The 18,455-nt window shown below is 44.5% G+C and overlaps 1 protein-coding gene across 1 annotated transcript in view; it reads left to right on the forward strand.

The window, feature by feature from the left end:
- Positions 1-2,883: 2,883 nt before the first annotated feature.
- The window catches only part of PLEKHH2 (pleckstrin homology, MyTH4 and FERM domain containing H2), a 229,114-nt gene continuing 213,542 nt past the window's right edge, over positions 2,884-18,455 (forward strand). The window contains exon 1 of the mRNA XM_030195794.1: positions 2,884-2,965. The gene's annotated coding sequence lies outside the window, so the exon portion shown is untranslated. The remainder of the gene's footprint in view (positions 2,966-18,455) is intronic.

The following is an 18,455-nucleotide window of genomic DNA, read 5'->3' on the forward strand; positions in this document are numbered from 1 at the left end:
ATCCACCCCCATCCTCCCACCCTGTCAGACTGTCATAGTAATGCTTGAATGTTTTCACTTATATACACTGTCAGCTAGCACATTTGCTTATTTCCGATCTGACGAAGAAGGGCAACCTTCGAAAGCTAATCAAGAAATGTATTAAGTTATGTCCAATAAAAAAGGTATCATCTTATTTTCTTTTCCATGTTTTATTTTGTTTGATTTCTATAGATTCTACATGGAATGTTGCTATTCCACTAGCAACATTCCATGTAGAAGTCGGCCCTTGTAGATCACCAATGTGGCCGCGCAGGCTTCTGCTTCTGTGAGTCTGACGTCCTGCACGTACGTGCAGGACGTCAGACTCACAGAAACAGAAGCCTGCGCAGCCTTCTACATGGAATGTTGCTAGTGGAATAGCAACATTCCATGTAGAATCTCCAAGAGTAGCAACATTCCATGTAGAATGTCCAATAGTAGCAACATTCCATGTAGAATCTCCAATGGTATCTATTTTACTGTCATAGTAATGCTTGAAGTTTTCACTTATATACACTGTCAGCTAGCACATTTGCTTATTTCCGATCTGACGAAGAAGGGCAACCTTCGAAAGCTAATCAAGAAATGTATTAAGTTATGTCCAGTAAAAAAGGTATCATCTTATTTTCTTTTCCATGTTTTATTTTGTTTGATTTCTATTGATAACCTTGAGAGTGGACTAACACGGCTACCACACCTCTCTAATTAGGACAGAGAAACAGGACAAATAAGGGATAAGGACAAAGGGTAGCAAGATTCCGGAATCCCAAAGAGTAGCAAGCTTCTGTGCAGAGTCCCAAAGAGTAGCAAGATTCCGGAACACAAATAATAGCAAGATTCTGGAATCCCAAAGACTACTACTACTACTTATCATTTCTATAGTGCTACTAGACTTACGCAGCGCTGTACACTTGAACATGAAGAGACAGTCCCTGCTCGACAGAGCTTACAATCTAATTAGGACAGAAGGGCAACCTTCGAAAGCTAATCAAGAAATGTATTAAGTTATGTCCAATAAAAAAGGTATCATCTTATTTTCTTTTCCATGTTTGATTTTGTTTGATTTCTATTGATAACCTCTTTACTATGAAACGACGTTCTATTATTTTATCTGCTAAATCTACCAGGTCATCAACATCCTTTAGGTAACACCAATTGTTTCTTTTAATCTGGAATGACGATCCACACTGTTATCCACATATCTATTATGTCATCCATGTTCTCTAGGTAATATCAATTGTACCTTTTCACTCTGGAATGGCGAATGCCATGAAGGAACATTGTAAGCCACACTGAGCCTGTAAAAAGGTGGGAAAATGTGGGATACAAATGCAGCAAATAATTTTTATTTTCTGTGTTTTGTTTTATTTCTATTTACTATCTCACAAACCTATATGGAAGTATTTGAAAGGGGGTTAAAAGGGGTACATTCTTTTTCACAATACTACTACTACTTGACATTTCTAAAGCGCTACTAGGGTTACGCAGCGCTGTACAATTTAACAAAGAGAGACAGTCCCTGCTCAAAGAGCTTACAATCTAATAGATAAGAGTGAGACAAATATAGGACAATCAAGCCATTATGACATCACTGATGAGGTTGGCTCTTAGGCATTGGTGGAATGAGGCATTATGACATCACAATCTCAGCTCTGGATACCAGAGACTGAAACTCTTCACACTAAGGGGGGAAGTGGGCCAAGTATAGGACAGTCGAGCCATTGTGACATCACTGATGAGGTTGGCTCTTAGGCATTGGTGGAATGAGGCATTATGACATCACAATCTCAGCTCTGGTTAAATCACTGCTATATATAATACTACTACTACTACTTAACATTTCTAAAGCGCTACTAGGGTTACGCAGCGCTGTAGAAATTTAACAAAGAAGGACAGTCCCTACTCAAAGGAGCTTACAATCTAAAGGACAAATGTACAGTCAGTCAAATTGGGGCAGTCTAGATTTCCTGAACGGTATAAAGGTTAGGTGCCGAAAGCAACATTGAAGAGGTGGGCTTTGAGCAAGGATTTGAAGATGGGTAGGGAGGGGGCTTGGCGTAAGGGCTCAGGAAGTTGATTCCAAGCATAGGGTGAGGCGAGGCAGAATGAGCGGAGCCTGGAGTTGGCGGTGGTGGAAAAGGGTACTGAGTGGAGGGATTTTTTTCTGTAAGCAGAGGTTTCGGGCGGGAACGTAAGGGGAGATGAGGGTAGAGAGGTAGTGAGGGGTTGCAGACTGAGTGCATTTGTAGGTAAGGAGGAGAAGCTTGAACTGAATGCGGTATCTGATCGGAAGCCAGTGAAGTGACCTGAGGCGAGGGGTGATATGAGTATATCGGTTCAGGCGGAATATAAGACGTGCAGCAGAGTTCTGAACAGATTGAAGGGGGGATAGATGGCTCAGTGGGAGGCCAGTAAGAAGTAGGTTGCAGTAGTCAAGGCGAGAGGTAATGAGAGCCTGGACGAGAGTACAGGTGGTGTGCTCAGAGAGGAAAGGGCGAATTTTGCTGATGTTAAAGAGAAAGAAGCGACAAGACTTGGCTATCTGCTGGATATGCGCAGTAACAGTAAAACACAACTAGAGGGCAGAGAGTGGTCTTGCACAGAGCCAAAGAAGTGTGGGAACCTAAGAGCACACGTGCAAAGTCCCTGTGTGTCTTACACGTGTAAACTTGGGTGCATAACTGCAGGAAATCTATGAAACGCTTTGTGGGCTCATGATGTCCTTTACCGGGCACACGCGCTGAAGATCACGAATTGCAGCCCGGGACGGGATCCCTCTGCTTAGGGTTTTCTAGGACTTCAACCTTGTCTTTGAGGTCGCTGCCGGCTGCGCGCCCCCGGCGGCGTCAGAGGGAGGCGGGGCTAGGCAGAGGGCAAGGCTCCGGGTCCGGGGGCGCGCGGCTTGGGAGACTCGCTGCCGGGGACTCACTGGACCTCAGACAAGGTAGGACCGACTGGGGCGGGGGTTGAGCAGCAGAGATGCATAGCACAGGGAGAAACTCTGAATTTCGGGAATGCTCCCTAAAGGGTTGCTTGCACTGTCGTCTTTTCATCTATACAGAGGCATGATATGTGCCGCTACACCTCGGAGGGTACTGAACTAGGTGTGTGGGCCACTTATTAGACCGACTAGGCAGTTGCCTAGAGCAGTTACTGAGCAAAATGATACGTCTGCACAAGACTGGTGTCTTAGGGGAACCTTTACATTAGGCCTTCTTTGACTAACTTTTAGGAGCCTGACCACCCCTCACCGACCCCCCATCACCCAAAAAAAAAAAAAAAGAATCTGTACAACATATTCATAAAATATATTTGTCCTTTAGCTTCTAAATATTAAACTATATCCATCATATGCATAGTGAGAGCAATTTTCAAAAGCGATTTAGCTAGTAAATAGGATATTTTTAACATTGCCTGGACCTATTTTGCTTTGACTGCAACTGCCCTTTTTCCATCCCAGACAGCAGCATTCAGGCTCTTGTTTCTAATGATTATTTTTATTTATTTATGAAATAAATATTCTACCTATCAAAATTTCTAAACGGGTTAAGCCGGCCCAGTGGCTTGACAGCAAAAGGAACTCAAGGAGCCATCAGCATTTACCTTTGCTAATAGAGACAGTGGAAATAAAATATTTACTCTGAGTAAAATGGCTGTTTGAAATTGCCTGTAGATTTTGTAATGTGTTCATGTGAAAAGTCCAAAAAGGTGCCTTTTATAAAGTCAACATCAGAGTTATTAATTAATATATTAACATTTTTTTATTTGGTTATTTCACATGGTTATAATAACCTTTGATACTTTGTTCCCTCAGTGCAAAAAGTGTCCTTTAAAAAAATTAATTATTTTCTTTTATTATTATTATTTATTTGTCTTTATTGTGTGTCTTGAATCTTCCTATATTGTATTTAGGAAGAAACTCAAAACTTTTTTATTTTGATGATTGAGATTCTGTCTCCGTAATTGTTGAACTTGGTATGTTTTATGATGTGCCTTTCGCCTTGTAAACTGTAGTGAACCATTGTTAGGGGATACAGCGGTATATAAATGTAACTCGGGTCTCACCTACTACTACTTAACATTTCTAGAGCGCTACTAGTGTTACGCAGCGCTGTACAAATTAAACAAAGAAGGACGGTCCCTGCTCAAAGGAGCTTACAATCTAAAGGATGAAATGTCAAGTTGGGGTAGTCTAGATTTCCTGAGTAGAGGTGTAGTGGTTAGGTGCCAAAGGCGACATTGAAGAGGTGGGCTTTGAGCAAGGATTTAAAGATGGGTAGGGAGGGGGCCTGGCGTATGGGCTCAGGGAGTTTGTTCCAAGCATGGGGTGAGGCGAGGCAGAAAGGGCGGAGCCTGGAGTTGGCGGTGGTGGAGAAGAAGGGTACTGAAAGGAGGGATTTGTCTTGAGAGCGGAGATTACGGGTCGGAACGTAAGGGGAGATGAGGGAAGAGAGGCAAGGAGGGGCTGCAGATCGGGTGCATTTGTAGGTTAATAGGAGAAGCTTGAATTGTATGCGGTATCTGATCGGGAGCCAGTGAAGTGACTTGAGGAGAGGGGTGATATGAGTATATCGGTCCAGTCCGCCTGATCCACCAGTTCCAGTTGGCCAACCCGGGCCACACCTAAAGATCTTTTTACCTCACACTGCTTAATGTACTCTCTCACTCCCCACTCCCCACACTGCACAGTCTCTCCTGTTCGAGCTTGGGTGAGGGTCAAGGTCTGGAATAGAGATCCAGTGGTGATGGGGAATGAATTTAGGCTTCTAAGGGGTTCTCTGTCAGTTCGGAGAGCAAGCGTCATCACTCCCGTTCCAAAGAACCACACAGCACTCCAAGGATCTTTTGTCTTTTTTGGGTTTTTTTTGTTGCAAATGCAACTTTACTGAACTTTCTGCAACTGGCAGGTAAACCACTTTATAACTTAATCTGTACAGGCAAATATTTGTTTCAACAGCACTCAAGATTGTGGATTACAACCTCAATCACTTTCTAACTAGTTTCCTTCATCAAACCCCAAGCTATTCATATTTATATATGTCCCTTTGGGCTATCAATAATCCAAGGCTGCTCCAGTTGTTCCTCATTACAATACAAATCCTTCAGGCACAGACTGGCTGTCCTCACTTCCAGCACTGCACTTTTCGAGCTACACCCTGACCTTGAACAGGCTTGCCCTGCTCCAATTCCTGCTCCCAGGCTGGGCTCCCCTTGCCCACTCTGAGCTCCTCATGCCTTCTCAGTTGCTACTGTTAGGGGCAGCAATTCTCCTTAAATCAGTCTTAATTTATTCTGCCACTCCAGGACCCCTCTCTCCAGGGCCACCGAGGGGGGCAAGATTCCCTGGGCCTGGCCTCCAAGGGGGGCCCGGTGCCAGAAGGTCCTGTTCCCTTACTCTCTCTCTCCTGCTCCTGTGTGTCGGGACCCGTGTACATAAGAACATAAGCATTGCCTTACTGGGACAGACCAAAGGCTCATCAAGCCCAGTGTCCTGTTTCCTACAGTGGCCAATCTAGGTCAGAAGTACCTGGCAAGATCCCAGATCAGCAAATCAGATCTTATGCAGTCCCTCATTACCTCTCTACCCTCATTTCCCCTTACGTTCCCGCCCGTAACCTCCGCTCATAGGACAAATCCCTCCTCTCAGTACCCTTCTCCACCACCGCCAATCCAGGCTCCGCCCTTTCTGCCTCGCCTCACCCCATGCTTGGAACGGACTCTCTGAGCCCATACGCCAGGCCCCCTCCCTGCCCATCTTCAAATCATTGCTCAAAGCCCATCTCTTCAATGTCGCCTTCGGCACCTAACCACTACACCTCTATTCAGGAAATCTAGACTGCCTCAACTTGACATTTCATCCTTTAGATTGTAAGCTCCTTTGAGCAGGGACCGTCCTTCTTTGTTAAACTGTACAGCGCTGCGTAACCCTAGTAGCGCTCTAGAAATGTTAAGTAGTAGTAGTAGTAGTATTACATATAGCAGTGATTTAACCAGAGCTGAGATTGTGATGTCATAATGCCTCATTCCACCAATGCCTAAGAGCCAACCTCATCAGTGATGTCACAATGGCTTGATTGTCCTATATTTGTCTCACTCTTATCTATTAGATTGTAAGCTCTTTGAGCAGGGACTGTCTCTCTTTGTTAAATTGTACAGCGCTGCGTAACCCTAGTAGCGCTCTAGAAATGTTAAGTAGTGGTAGTAGTATATTGATGTTGCTTATGTGTTTTTATAAAACTGGTTCATAGAACCAGCCCCAATAACCCATCTTTTCGAACAAGTCTACGGAAAAAAAACAAAACACATAAAGTCCATACTTACTGCTCACTAATGCATCGTGCATTCATCTCGGAACTCCCATTCCCGTATTATCACATCACTCATACCTCTACACACAGAAAGTTGTTTACCATATGACTTCATGTCTTTTTATCGCCCCTTAGCCCCCATTGCTTCCTTCCAAAGTCGCAATGCCTATGTTCCATTATCACTTCCCTTAACGACACCTCAATTGTTTCGTCTAACCCTGCTTAATATAATCCCTAACTATCTGTATAAATTGTATTTCCAACATTCAACTCATATTGTAAGCCACACTGAACCCGCAAAAAGGTGGGAAAATGTGGGATACAAATGCAATAAATAAATAAATAACATGCAAATGTTCACACGCAAATTTACACCTACTCTGAAAAAGGTGTAAATGTGTGCATGTGTACTCTACATGAATAGCTGTGTATTGTGAAAAATATTTGCATATATTGCAGATCTGCCTGCGCTCTGCCTAATATGAATATCTACATACATAAGTAGGTGCACTCTTTCTGTGGACCTAATTTTTATGTCTGCACGCAGCTGCACAATTTTATGGCAGTGGCGTAGCCAAGGGTGGGCACTTTGGGCTCAGGCCCACCCAGTAGCAGCACACCTATGAAGTGGCTGGCAGGGGTACGCAAGCCCTACCAGCCAAAAACTCCCAACAACTGTCCCTCCTGCATACCTTGTAAATAGCAGATCTTCGCCTTTAGCGAGCAGCAACTGATACATACTGTTCACACCAGTGGCGTAGCTACGTGGGGCCTGAGGGGGCCGGGGCCCCCGCAGATTCACCCCAGGACCCCCCTCCCGGTGAACCCGCCCCCGCCGCCGCCTACCTTTACTTTTGCTGGCGGGGGATCCCACTCCCCACCAGCCGACGTCTTCTCAGTCCTTCCTGCTCTTCAATTTGTTTGCTGACGTCCTGCACGTAATTGTACGTGCAGGACGTCAGACTCAGAGAACAGTTCTGTTCTCTTAGTCTGACGTCCTGCACGTACAACTTGCAGGACGTCAGCAAACAAATTGAAGAACAGGAAGCGACTAAGAAGAAGACGTCGGCTGGCGGGGAGTGGGATCCCCCGCCAGCAAAAGTAAAGGTAGGCGGCGGCGGCGGGTTTGCGGCGGGGGGGGGGCGGCAATGTTGGCGGTGGGGGGGCGGCGCCGGGGGGAGGGCTAAAATGTGCCCCCTCCCCCCGGGCTCTGGACCCCTCTCCCAAGGAAGGCTGGCTACGCCCCTGGTTCACACCGGTCCTACAGCCTTCCCTCTGATATATTCCCGCCTATGCAGAAACAGGAAGTTGTGTCAGAAGGAAGGCTGTGGGGCCAACATGAGCAGTGTGTATTAGTTGCTGCTCGCTGCCGGTGAAAATCTGCTACTTAAAAGGTATGCGGAGGAGGAGGGATGTTTGAGAAACCATATGGCACGCAGCCAAGAGAGGGAGAGACCAAATCACTTGTGGGACAGGGGGGAGTTCTGCCCACCCATGTTGGGCCCAGGCCCACCCAAAATTGGGTGCCTGGCTACGCCCCTGTTTTATGGAAGCCATTGTCTTTACACATGGGAAAAAAAACTTTATAAAATGACTTTGCTAGGTAAACAAGGAGGGCTAGATTCTATATATATGGCGCCTGAAAAATCCGCCCGGAATAAAATTCCACCTAAATGTATTCTATAAGTGGTGCTTAGATTTAGGCATGGTATATAGAATATACTTAGTTGATATCCATTGCCTAGAACTACGGGCAACCATTTACACCAAGGGATATGTGGCGTAAATACCGGCATGTATATCAAGGCGCAGAAAGGCATATTCTATAGCAGTGCATGCAAATTTTGGAACGCCCATGAAACATCCATTTTTCCACTCGTAACCCCTCCCTTTTTGGCTCCGTGCATTGGAATGTAGGCAACATGTGTTACAGAATACACTTAGATGCATATTTTCAAAGCGCTTAGCCTTCCAAAGTTCCATAGAAACCTTTGGAAGGCTAAGTGCTTTGAAAATATGCCTCTTAGTGAGTTATGCTCGTAAATTCTAATTATTGGCAATTAGTGCTTATTATTGCTGGTTAAGTGCTGTTAAAAATGCTGACTGGTTTGTTAAGCCAAGTTACATGCATTGTTATAGAATATGCTTGGATTTGGGCATGGAACACTAGGCGCGGTATATAGAATCCCGGGGATAATGCCTTGCAAACATTTTTTTTTTAATTAGATTTTAAAAATCCAGCAAAAACAGAAAAATAGTAAGAGCAGAATAAAGTACACAAAGCTGAGTCCAAGACCTAATGGCAGGCCTTAGTTGAAAGAAAAAGGTCTAAAGATTTCCATTTTTGAAGACCCGTTTTATGTCCTAGAATAGAATTTATGGCCAACTGCTTGTATTTTTTGTACAGTAGAATCCAGTTCCACCAAACCACTACATTCACTGGAGAATTGTCCTTCCAGTGCGAGAGGATCAGGTTCAATGCAACTGAGACCAAGAAGTCAAACAATAACTAATCATTTTCTGAAAAGAGAAATGAGATGCAAATAGATTTCCATATTACATATTTGGGTGAAAAAGATTCATGGAAACCAAACATCTGTTTCAATTTTCCCCAGACATCCGACCAAAACATTACAAGATGAGGACACAAGAGTTCCTGTTTTGTTTTTACATGACCAACACAAATCACTCCCAGAGGACCTAGACAATTTACTCTTTATAGGCGTCCAAAGGGCCCGGTGATACATAAAGAAAAGAGATTGTGTTATTGCAGCCGACAAGGAGGCCCTTGGGCCAGTCGACCAAACACGAGACCAGTGAGTGTCGGACAATGAATCATTGAGATCCAGTTCCCACACATGGAACAATATTGCACATGTGCCACTTTCTGCTGTGTAATGAAAACTCTTGCTTTTTCGTTGATCTACATAATTTACACTACACTTTCGACGTGAAAGAACAATTACAGAAATATTCTCAAAAAGCAATTAAGAATAAAAAAAATGCTAAGTCTTGTATGTGTTCCCAACCTTGTTTATGAAAAAAACCCCAGTTAACTCTGTAAAAAAAAAAAAAATTTTAACAAGGCCTATAATCAAACATATAAATGGCAAGTGACCAACTCACCTGCAAATGCGCAGTAGAGACTTCCCGATCTGTCCCGCCCTCGCGTCAAGACTTGATGACGTCAGAGGGTAGAACAGAGAGGGAAACGGAGTCGGACTGTTGGACGCTGCCACCTGGAAACGAACATCGCGCGCACCAACCTCCACCCTCCTCCCCATCCCCGCCGCCGCTCCCGCCCCCCTCCGTATCGGGCCCCCTGCACTGACCTTTCAGCGCCTCTCACCTCCGTGTGGAAGCGCTGCAGGCAGCAGCAGATCGCTCTGCTGCTGCCTGCAGCGCTTCCACACGGAGGTGAGAGGCGCTGTCAGGTCAGTGCAGGGGGCCCGGCACGGAGGGGGGAGGGAGCGGCGACGAGGAGGGTAGCTGGAAATCTCGCCCGTTTTAACGGGCTTAATGGCTAGTACGTTAAATAGAGGCCAACATGTCCAATTTGCAGTAGATGAGCTGTTTTGAGGTTTCTTGGATGAGAAATCATTATTTTTCTTGAATCTCAAGCAGATGTCTAAAGATATCAAAGAGCTGTTAAAACAAAACAAATCAAAACAAAACAACAACAACAAGAAAAAAAAACTGGGGTAAAGTTATTAATAGGTAAGGATTGAGGGAAGGCTATAAGAAAATGTAATTGAATATCCCTTGGAGCACTGTCAATCCATCACTGTAAAGTGGAAACAGTTTGGCACCACCAGAACACTGTCAGGCCATCCCTCCAGTGTCAGTAATTGTAGGTTAAGAACGCTGATGAGAACAGTCACTGTGAGGCCTAACATTAAGCTACAGAAGCCTCTGACTGTTTATCAGTTTCAAGATGGTTCCACAAATACACCCCGTGGGAGGCTGGCAAGAAGGAAGCTGTTGCTGATGAAACGATGTGAAACATGTAGAGGACACTGCACACGTATGGGAGAAAGTTTTACAGTCTGAAGAGACTGAAGTGGAACACTTTGGTCTCAAACCTAAGCAATATATGTGGCATAAAACACACACAATGAATGACTCTGCAGATATCATTATTGAATGTTATACTTTATCCTGATCTCATATCCCTGATATGAATTATTTACTTATTTCTAATTTACCTGATATTTTATATACCGTAATTGCAACAATACTCTGTACTTCTCATTCCGTTAATGGCGATCGCCATTGCGGCATAATGTAAGCCACATTGAGCCTGCAAAGAGGTGGGAAAATGTGGGATACAAATGCAGCAAATAAAGAAAGTTTAGTGATGTCGGCATTATATTGTGGGGATGGTTTTCAGTAGTGGAGTTTAGGGAGTTTTATGAAGATCAAGGGAGCAATGGACGGTACAAAGTACAGGTAGATCTTGGAGGATAACTTGTTTCAGTCTGTTCTAGTCTTGGGACAACAGCGAAGATTCATCTTTGAGCTACTACTACTACTACTATTTAGCATTTCTATAGCGCTACAAGGCATACGCAGCGCTGCACAAACATAGAAGAAGACAGTCCCTGCTCAAAGAGCTTACAATCTAATAGACAAAAAATAAATAAAGTAAGCTGCGTCATGATCCTAAGCACAAAGCAAACGCAACAGTTGAGTGGCTCGGAAAGAAAATGAGACTGTCCTCAAATGTCCTAGTGAAGACCCGGATCTGATTCCAATACAAATAATCTGTGGTGAGACCTGAAGATGGCAGTCCACAGAAAATGTCCAGCCTACCTGAAAGTGTAATCCATTCTACGAAGAAGGATGAACAGAAACTGCACCATCTCATTGTGCAAAGTAGGTGGAAGGTATTCTGAACAGCTCATGGCTGTAATTGCTGTATAAGGGGCTTTCATCAATTATTGCGTCAAAGGGTGTCACTTAACCCTCCACTGACCCAAGTACAAGGTGGAATATCAAATGCATTACCCTTACTCCCCACTGACTAATGCATTAAAGACTTTGTGATTTCTTATTTTGAATATTTACAACATTGTTGTGTAGATAAGTAAAACTAAACTATTTTGAATTGTAGTTTTTAGCCAGAAGAATGGGAAAAATATCCAAGGGTGTTAAGACTTGTTGCAAGCACTGTGTATGTATTATACAAAACAAAGTTTAATCCAATTAACATTTGTACCAAACCAAAGAATTCCAAGATACAAAATAAGTATGACCACTCAACCTTATCAAAGACCTTTTCGGCATCTAGGGAGATTATAGCTGAGTCATCTTTATTGAAAGCAGCAAGAATAACGTATTAAGAAGTCTTCTAATGTTGTCAGCGCTATATTTCCCAAAGATAAAGCCAGTCTTACACTCTGCACCCTTCTCCTCCACCGCTACCTCCAGACTCTATTCCTTTTATCTTGCTGCACCATATGCCTGGAATAGACTTCCTGAGCCGGTACGTCAAGCTCCATCTCTGGCCATCTTCAAATCTAAGCTAAAAGCCCACCATTTTGATGCTGCTTTCAACTCCTAACCCTTATTCACTTGTTCAGAACCCTTATGTTATCATCCTCACTTTAATATTCCCTTATCTCTTGTTTGTCCTGTTTGTCTGTCCTAATTAGATTGTAAGCTCTGTCGAGCAGGGACTGTCTCTTCATGTTCAAGTGTACAGTGCTGCGTACGTCTAGTAGCGCTATAGAAATGATAAGTAGTAGTAGTAGTCTTTAGGATTCCGGAATCTTGCTATTCTTTGGGTTCCGGAATCTTGCTACCCTTTGTCCGTATCCCTTATTTGTCCTGTTTGTCTGTCCTAATTAGATTGTAAGCTCTGTGGAGCAGGGACTGTCTCTTCATATTCAAGTGTACAGCGCTGCGTACGTCTAGTAGCGCTTTAGAAATGATAAGTAGTAGTAGTAGTAAACTGCTTGCTCTATCCTTTTACTTAGTAAATATTTTCTAATCAGTGTTTAATAAAGATATGAGTCAGTTTGAGCAAGCAGTACGGTCTTTTTGTTCTTTAGGATTTACCATTAACACCACTGAGTAGAAAGTCTCAGGTAAGTGATGGACTTCTGTAATCTTATTGAAGACCTCCGTTAAATAAGGTGAAAATTGGACCCTTATAGCTTTATACAACTCAGCAGGGAGCTTATCTGGACCAGATGCTTTATTAGCTTTAATCGTTTGATAGCGGAGAAGACTTCAGAGAAAATAAATGATCTATCAGTAAGCATTATGAGGGTAGGGTTCTATTTAGGAATGGGCAATTTCCCAAGCCAGTCCTGGATGGAGTGTGAGGGCATGGTGAGATTTGAATTCTAAATCTCCCGGAAGTAAGTAGAAAAGAGTTTAGAATTTTGTGAGATCAATAAAGCGCCAGAGGATGTTTTCATTTTTTGTATTTGACGTCTAAGCTTTGTGCAACGTAGCTCCCAAGCTAGTATTTTTGGAGTTTTATTAGCCCCTTCATATAAAGAGCGGTGTCCTCATCTGCACAAGCCTCAAACACTTATGGTTTTATATTTAAAACCTTTTATCAAAGTATAAAAAGGAACAATATTCTGTACAACTGTTGTTTTATAAATCACAGAATACAAGAATAACAGTGAGCAATAATTTTTATTTTTGTTACATTTGTACCCTGCGCTTTCCCACTCATGGCAGGCTCAATGTGGCTTACATGGGGCAATGGAGGGTTAAGTGACTTGCCCAGAATCACAAGTGGGCAAGTCACTTAACCCTCCATTGCCCCATGTAAGCCGCATTGAGCCTGCCATGAGTGGGAAAGCGCGGGATACAAATGTAACAAAAAAAAAAATGTGACCATTTCTGGGAAAAGGTGACTAAAGTCACCAAAACCAAAAAGTGAAGTTTTAATGAATTCTCTTAGAGCAAATAATTTGTAATACAACAGTCCAAATCCTATCCTTTATGTAGAAAAAAGTTAGTTCAAACATGTAACTTTTGTAGACTGTTTATGGACCCATGACATGAAATTTATTTATTTGTTACATTTGTATCCCACATTTTCCCACCTATTTGTAGGCTCAATGTGGCTTACATGGCACCGGAGAGTGTTTGCTGACTCCGGTGTGAACAAATACAAAGTGATGTTGTGGTAAGATATAGTTCATGTGGCACAGCCACATTAGGGAATCGAACAACGGAAGAGTTTTGTTATGTCCATGACATTCTTTAGTTTTGTTGTGTTGCAAAGATCCGGCATTTAAGTTGGATCGGTAGGGTATGCCTTTTTAAACAGGTTAGTTTTTAGTGTTTTCCGGAAGATTAGGTGGTCATAACGTCGTTTTCAAGGCTTTTGGTAATGCGTTCCATAGTTGTGTGCTTATGTAGGAAAAACTGGATGTTTGTGATGATTCGGATGTGTTTCTAGTTGGTAAGTCGATTAAGTCTGTCATCCCGGGGCGAAAATCTGACTGTGATTCGTGTAATATTGAAAATTTGTTTATATAGTCTCTAAGTTGTATGGTCACCATGCTTAAATTAATTTGACTACCAATGGGATACATGCAACTGGACGATAGTGATTTCATTTGTTTTTTTCTTGGTATCTTTTGGTATCAGGGTGAGTAGGATATTGCCATTTTCCTTGGGGAAGAGACCTTGCTGAAGCATGTAATTTAGGTGGGATGTGAGGTCCGCTATGAAGCGGTCAGGGGCGGATTTCATTAGGTAGTTGGGACAGGTATCTAGTTTACAGTGAGTGTTGGAGAACCTGCTAATCGCCTTGGTGACTGTTTCAGTAGTGAGGAGGGCAAAGTTTAACCAGGTTCGGTCAGCCAGGTATTCTCCAGTGGTTGGGTCCAACTCATTAAGGAAGTTTTTGATGTCAGTGTTGTCACCCTCTCCACTCAACCGAAACTGCGCTTACTAAAGTCTCCAATGACCTATTACTGGCTAAATCCAGAGGTCAATATTCCATCCTCATTCTTCTTGATCTTTCCGCTGCTTTTGACACTGTCAATCACAGCATACTTCTCGATACCCTGTCCTCACTTGGATTCCAGGGCTCTGTCCTTTCCTGGTTCTCTTCCTACCTCTCCCTCCGCACCTTTAGTGTTCACTCTGGTGGATCCTCTTCTACTTCTATCCCTCTACCTGTTGGCGTACCTCAGGGTTCTGTTCTTGGTCCCCTCCTCTTTTCTATCTACACTTCTTCCCTTGGTTCATTAATCTCATCCCATGGCTTTTCCTACCATCTCTATGATGATGACTCCCAAATCTACCTTTCTACCCCTGATATCTCACCTTGCATCCAAACCAAAGTTTCAGCGTGCTTGTCTGACATTGCTGCCTGGATGTCTCAACGCCACCTGAAATTAAATATGACCAAAACCGAGCTTCTCATTTCCCCCCCCCAAACCCACCTCCCCGCTCCCCCCGTTTTCTATTTCTGTTGATGGCTCTCTCATTCTCCCTGTCTCCTCAGCTCGAAACCTTGGGGTCATCTTTGACTCTTCTCTCTCCTTCTCTGCTCATATCCAGCAGACCGCCAAGACCTGTCGTTTGATTCCCACTTCAGGCACAGGCAGCTCCTTGTGACTCTGGGCAAGTCACTTAACCCTCCGTTACCCCATGTAAGCCGCATTGAGCCTGCCATGAGTGGGAAAGCGTGGGGTACAAATGTAACAAAAAATAAAATAGATACTATTGGAGATTCTACATGGAATGTTGCTACTATTGGAGATTCTGCTATTCCACTAGCAACATTCCATGTAGAAGCCTGCGCGGCCACATTGGTGATCTGCAAGGGCCGACTTCTACATGGAATGTTGGAATAGCAACATTCTATGTAGAATCTCAAATAGTAGCAACAGGGGAGGAGTTGCCTAGTGGTTAGGGTGGTGGACTTTGGTCCTGGGGAACTGAGGAACTGAGTTCGATTCCCACTTCAGGCACAGGCAGCTCCTTGTGACTCTGGGCAAGTCACTTAACCCTCCGTTACCCCATGTAAGCCGCATTGAGCCTGCCATGAGTGGGAAAGCGTGGGGTACAAATGTAACAAAAATAAAATAGATACTATTGGAGATTCTACATGGAATGTTGCTACTATTGGAGATTCTGCTATTCCACTAGCAACATTCCATGTAGAAGCCTGCGCGGCCACATTGGTGATCTGCAAGGGCCGACTTCTACATGGAATGTTGGAATAGCAACATTCCATGTAGAATCTCAAATAGTAGCAACAGTGGAGGAGTGGCCTAGTGGTTAGGGTGGTGGACTTTGGTCCTGGGGAACTGAGGAACAGAGTTTGATTCCACTTCAGGCACAGGCAGCTCCTTGTGACTCTGGGCAAGTCACTTAACCCTCCATTGCCCATGTAAGCCGCATTGAGCCTGCCATGAGTGGGAAAGTGCGGGGTACAAATGTAATAAAAAAAAAAACTGTACACAGTACTCGAAATGAGGCTTCAAATCATCTGCATATCTTTGTGGTGCCCTGTTTCAGAATATTACCCCCTCCAATAGTTTTCCGTATTTAATTTATATTTCAATGATTTATATTGATGGCTTACATAGAAAACACAAATAACAAGCCAATTGTACAATTCCAATAGTAAAATGCGTACAGTATATCTCATCTTCAGCTTTTAACAATATATCCCCTTTCTTATCCCAAACTCCCTCTCACCCCATTCTATGTTACATATGAAGTCAAGAATTCTAAAACAGCAGTAGTTGCTAAACAAGAAAAAGAAATCCTACAGATGCAGACACTTCAAACAACTATGGTTAAAGATTTGCTTAATTTACGAAGAAAATCTGAAACTCTTGAGAACATTTCAAAGTCTAACAACTTACGCTTTATTAATTTCCCTCAACAACCATTAATCTCGCCTAGAGAAATGTTTAAAAAATTATTTTCAAGAAGTTTTGGAGGTTGAGGAAAAAGACAGACCACCATTCTCACAGGTCTATTATCTACCTGTGAGAGGAATAGAGAATCAACAAAGAAATGAACAACCTTTGGACGTTTCAGCTCTGCTTGAAATGTCCGATACAGGACAGATAACTGTCGCGTCTGCTGCTCCTCCCGGCGCCTCCGCCGCGGGGGGCGAGACCCGGCGTCCATCGCGGCAAGGGGCGGTGAGTCGGAAGCCGCGGCGGGGAGCCGAGGCCCGCCGCGGTGATGGCCGATCGACCCGGGGCCGAGGGCAGAGGCTGGCGATTGCGGCCGCCGGCCTCTCGGTCGCTGGCTGTGGGGGCAGGGTTGGCGCTGCAGGAGGAGGCGGTGCCCAGGCGCGATGGCCAGCGTCCTTGTCTCTCCCGGGCGCGGGGGTCTGGAGCTCCGCCTCTGAGGTGCCGGATTGGGCAGACAGAGCCAATCAGAAGGGCTCTTTCAGTAACCAGGCTCGGGTTGGTCGGCAATACCTGCGGGGGTGGGGCGGCTGATCCTGAGCAGTATTTAAGGGGTACAACTGAGTTTGAACTTTGCTTCAGGTTCTGTTACCCGAGGCCAGTCTCCGTGGTTTCTGTGCTCAGTTGGTTTCCTGGTGTTACTGATTCTGGACTTTTGGTCTGTTTCCTGGATTTCTCTGCTAGCTGCCTGCCCTGACCTTTTGTCTGACACTGACTACTCTGCTAGCCGCCTGCCCTGACCTCTTGCTGGACTCTGACTACGCTGTTCGCTGCCTGCCCTGATCTATTGCCTGTCTGTGGACGACTCTTTTCCATCTGGCCACTTCTCTCCTGGTTCCAGTTCCAGTCAGTCCGACAACCCCGCGGTTCCTGAAGTCCCGTTGACTGCCCGCAGCTGGGGGCTCAACCCTTGGTGAATGGCGGTCGCCGCGGGTGAAGACTTGGGGTTGCATGGCTGTCCTTTAAGGTCCTTCGGGGCGTTACGGGACCCAAGGGCTCACCTTCCTTGTGGATAAGACAATAACAGCCACAACATTATTGGTTACCGTGGTGCTTTCCTCGGACAAGGCCTGGATTTTAAGGAAATTCTTTCAAAAGAGGGAAAAATTTTTTCGTGGTTTGCATATTAGTGTTTTTCCAAACCTTGCCAAGGAAACACAGAAACGTAGGAAACAGTTCTTGCAAATGAAGCAAGAAGTATTGCAATTGGGTGCCACATTCTATCTTAAACACCCGTGCAAGTGTATAATTAATTATCAATCTATGAAGTATATTTACTTTGATCCTGAGCAACTTTCCTCTTTTATAACAGCTAGACGCGCCCCAATATAATTTTGTAGGACCAAAACATGTCTGTTTTTTATTTTTTATTTATATAATACTAGTAAAAGAAGCCCGTTTCAGAGCAAATGAAACGGGCGCTAGCAAGGTTTTCGTCTCCAACACCCCCCTCCCTCCCTGGCCTACCCCTTCGTTGTTCTAGCATTGCTCCGCCCCCAACATGACGTTAGATGCGAGGGCGGGGCCCGGAGCGATTTCCCACCCACCCCCGCCTCCCTCCTTGCCAACCCCTTCGTTGTTCTGCCATTGCTCCGCCCTCGAGGGCGGGGCCCGGAGCGATTTCCCACCTCCCTGCCTCCCTCCCTGCCAACCCCTTCGTTGTTCTGCCATTGCTCCGCCCTCGAGGGTGGGGCCCGGAGCGATTTTGGTGGCTTCACCACCACAAACCTTCAAACCTTTTTGAAGGAAGTCAGAGCTTGGCTTCACTGACGTCAGTGTCCTCAGAACGTTGAGGGTGAGTTTTATTATAGTAGATATCTTGATTTGTCTCCAGTCTAGGGATATTGGACTCCTATTGTGGACTTTTAGGAAGCTATAATATATAAATTCTTAATGAATAATGTTAACTGAATATGTTGTTCTTTATAGCCGATGTTTTCTGTGATATACTTGTTTATTATATGTTACTAGTAAAAAAGGCCCGTTTCTGGAACGAATGAAACGGGCGCTAGCAAGGTTTTCCTGGGAGTGTATATGTTTGAGAGAGAGAGCCAGAGTGAATGTGCGGGTGTGTGACAGAGTGAGACTGTCTGTGTGACAGTGTGTGTGTGAGAATGAGAGTGTGTAACAGGGCCCCCTCCCCTGTTCCTAATGCCCCTCACCCCGTTCCCTCCCCTCCTTTTCCTCCTCCTTCCCACACTTTGGGTTCCTTAAG

The sequence above is a fragment of the Microcaecilia unicolor genome, chromosome 3, assembly GCF_901765095.1.
Source record: "Microcaecilia unicolor chromosome 3, aMicUni1.1, whole genome shotgun sequence".
Taxonomy (NCBI): domain Eukaryota; kingdom Metazoa; phylum Chordata; class Amphibia; order Gymnophiona; family Siphonopidae; genus Microcaecilia; species Microcaecilia unicolor.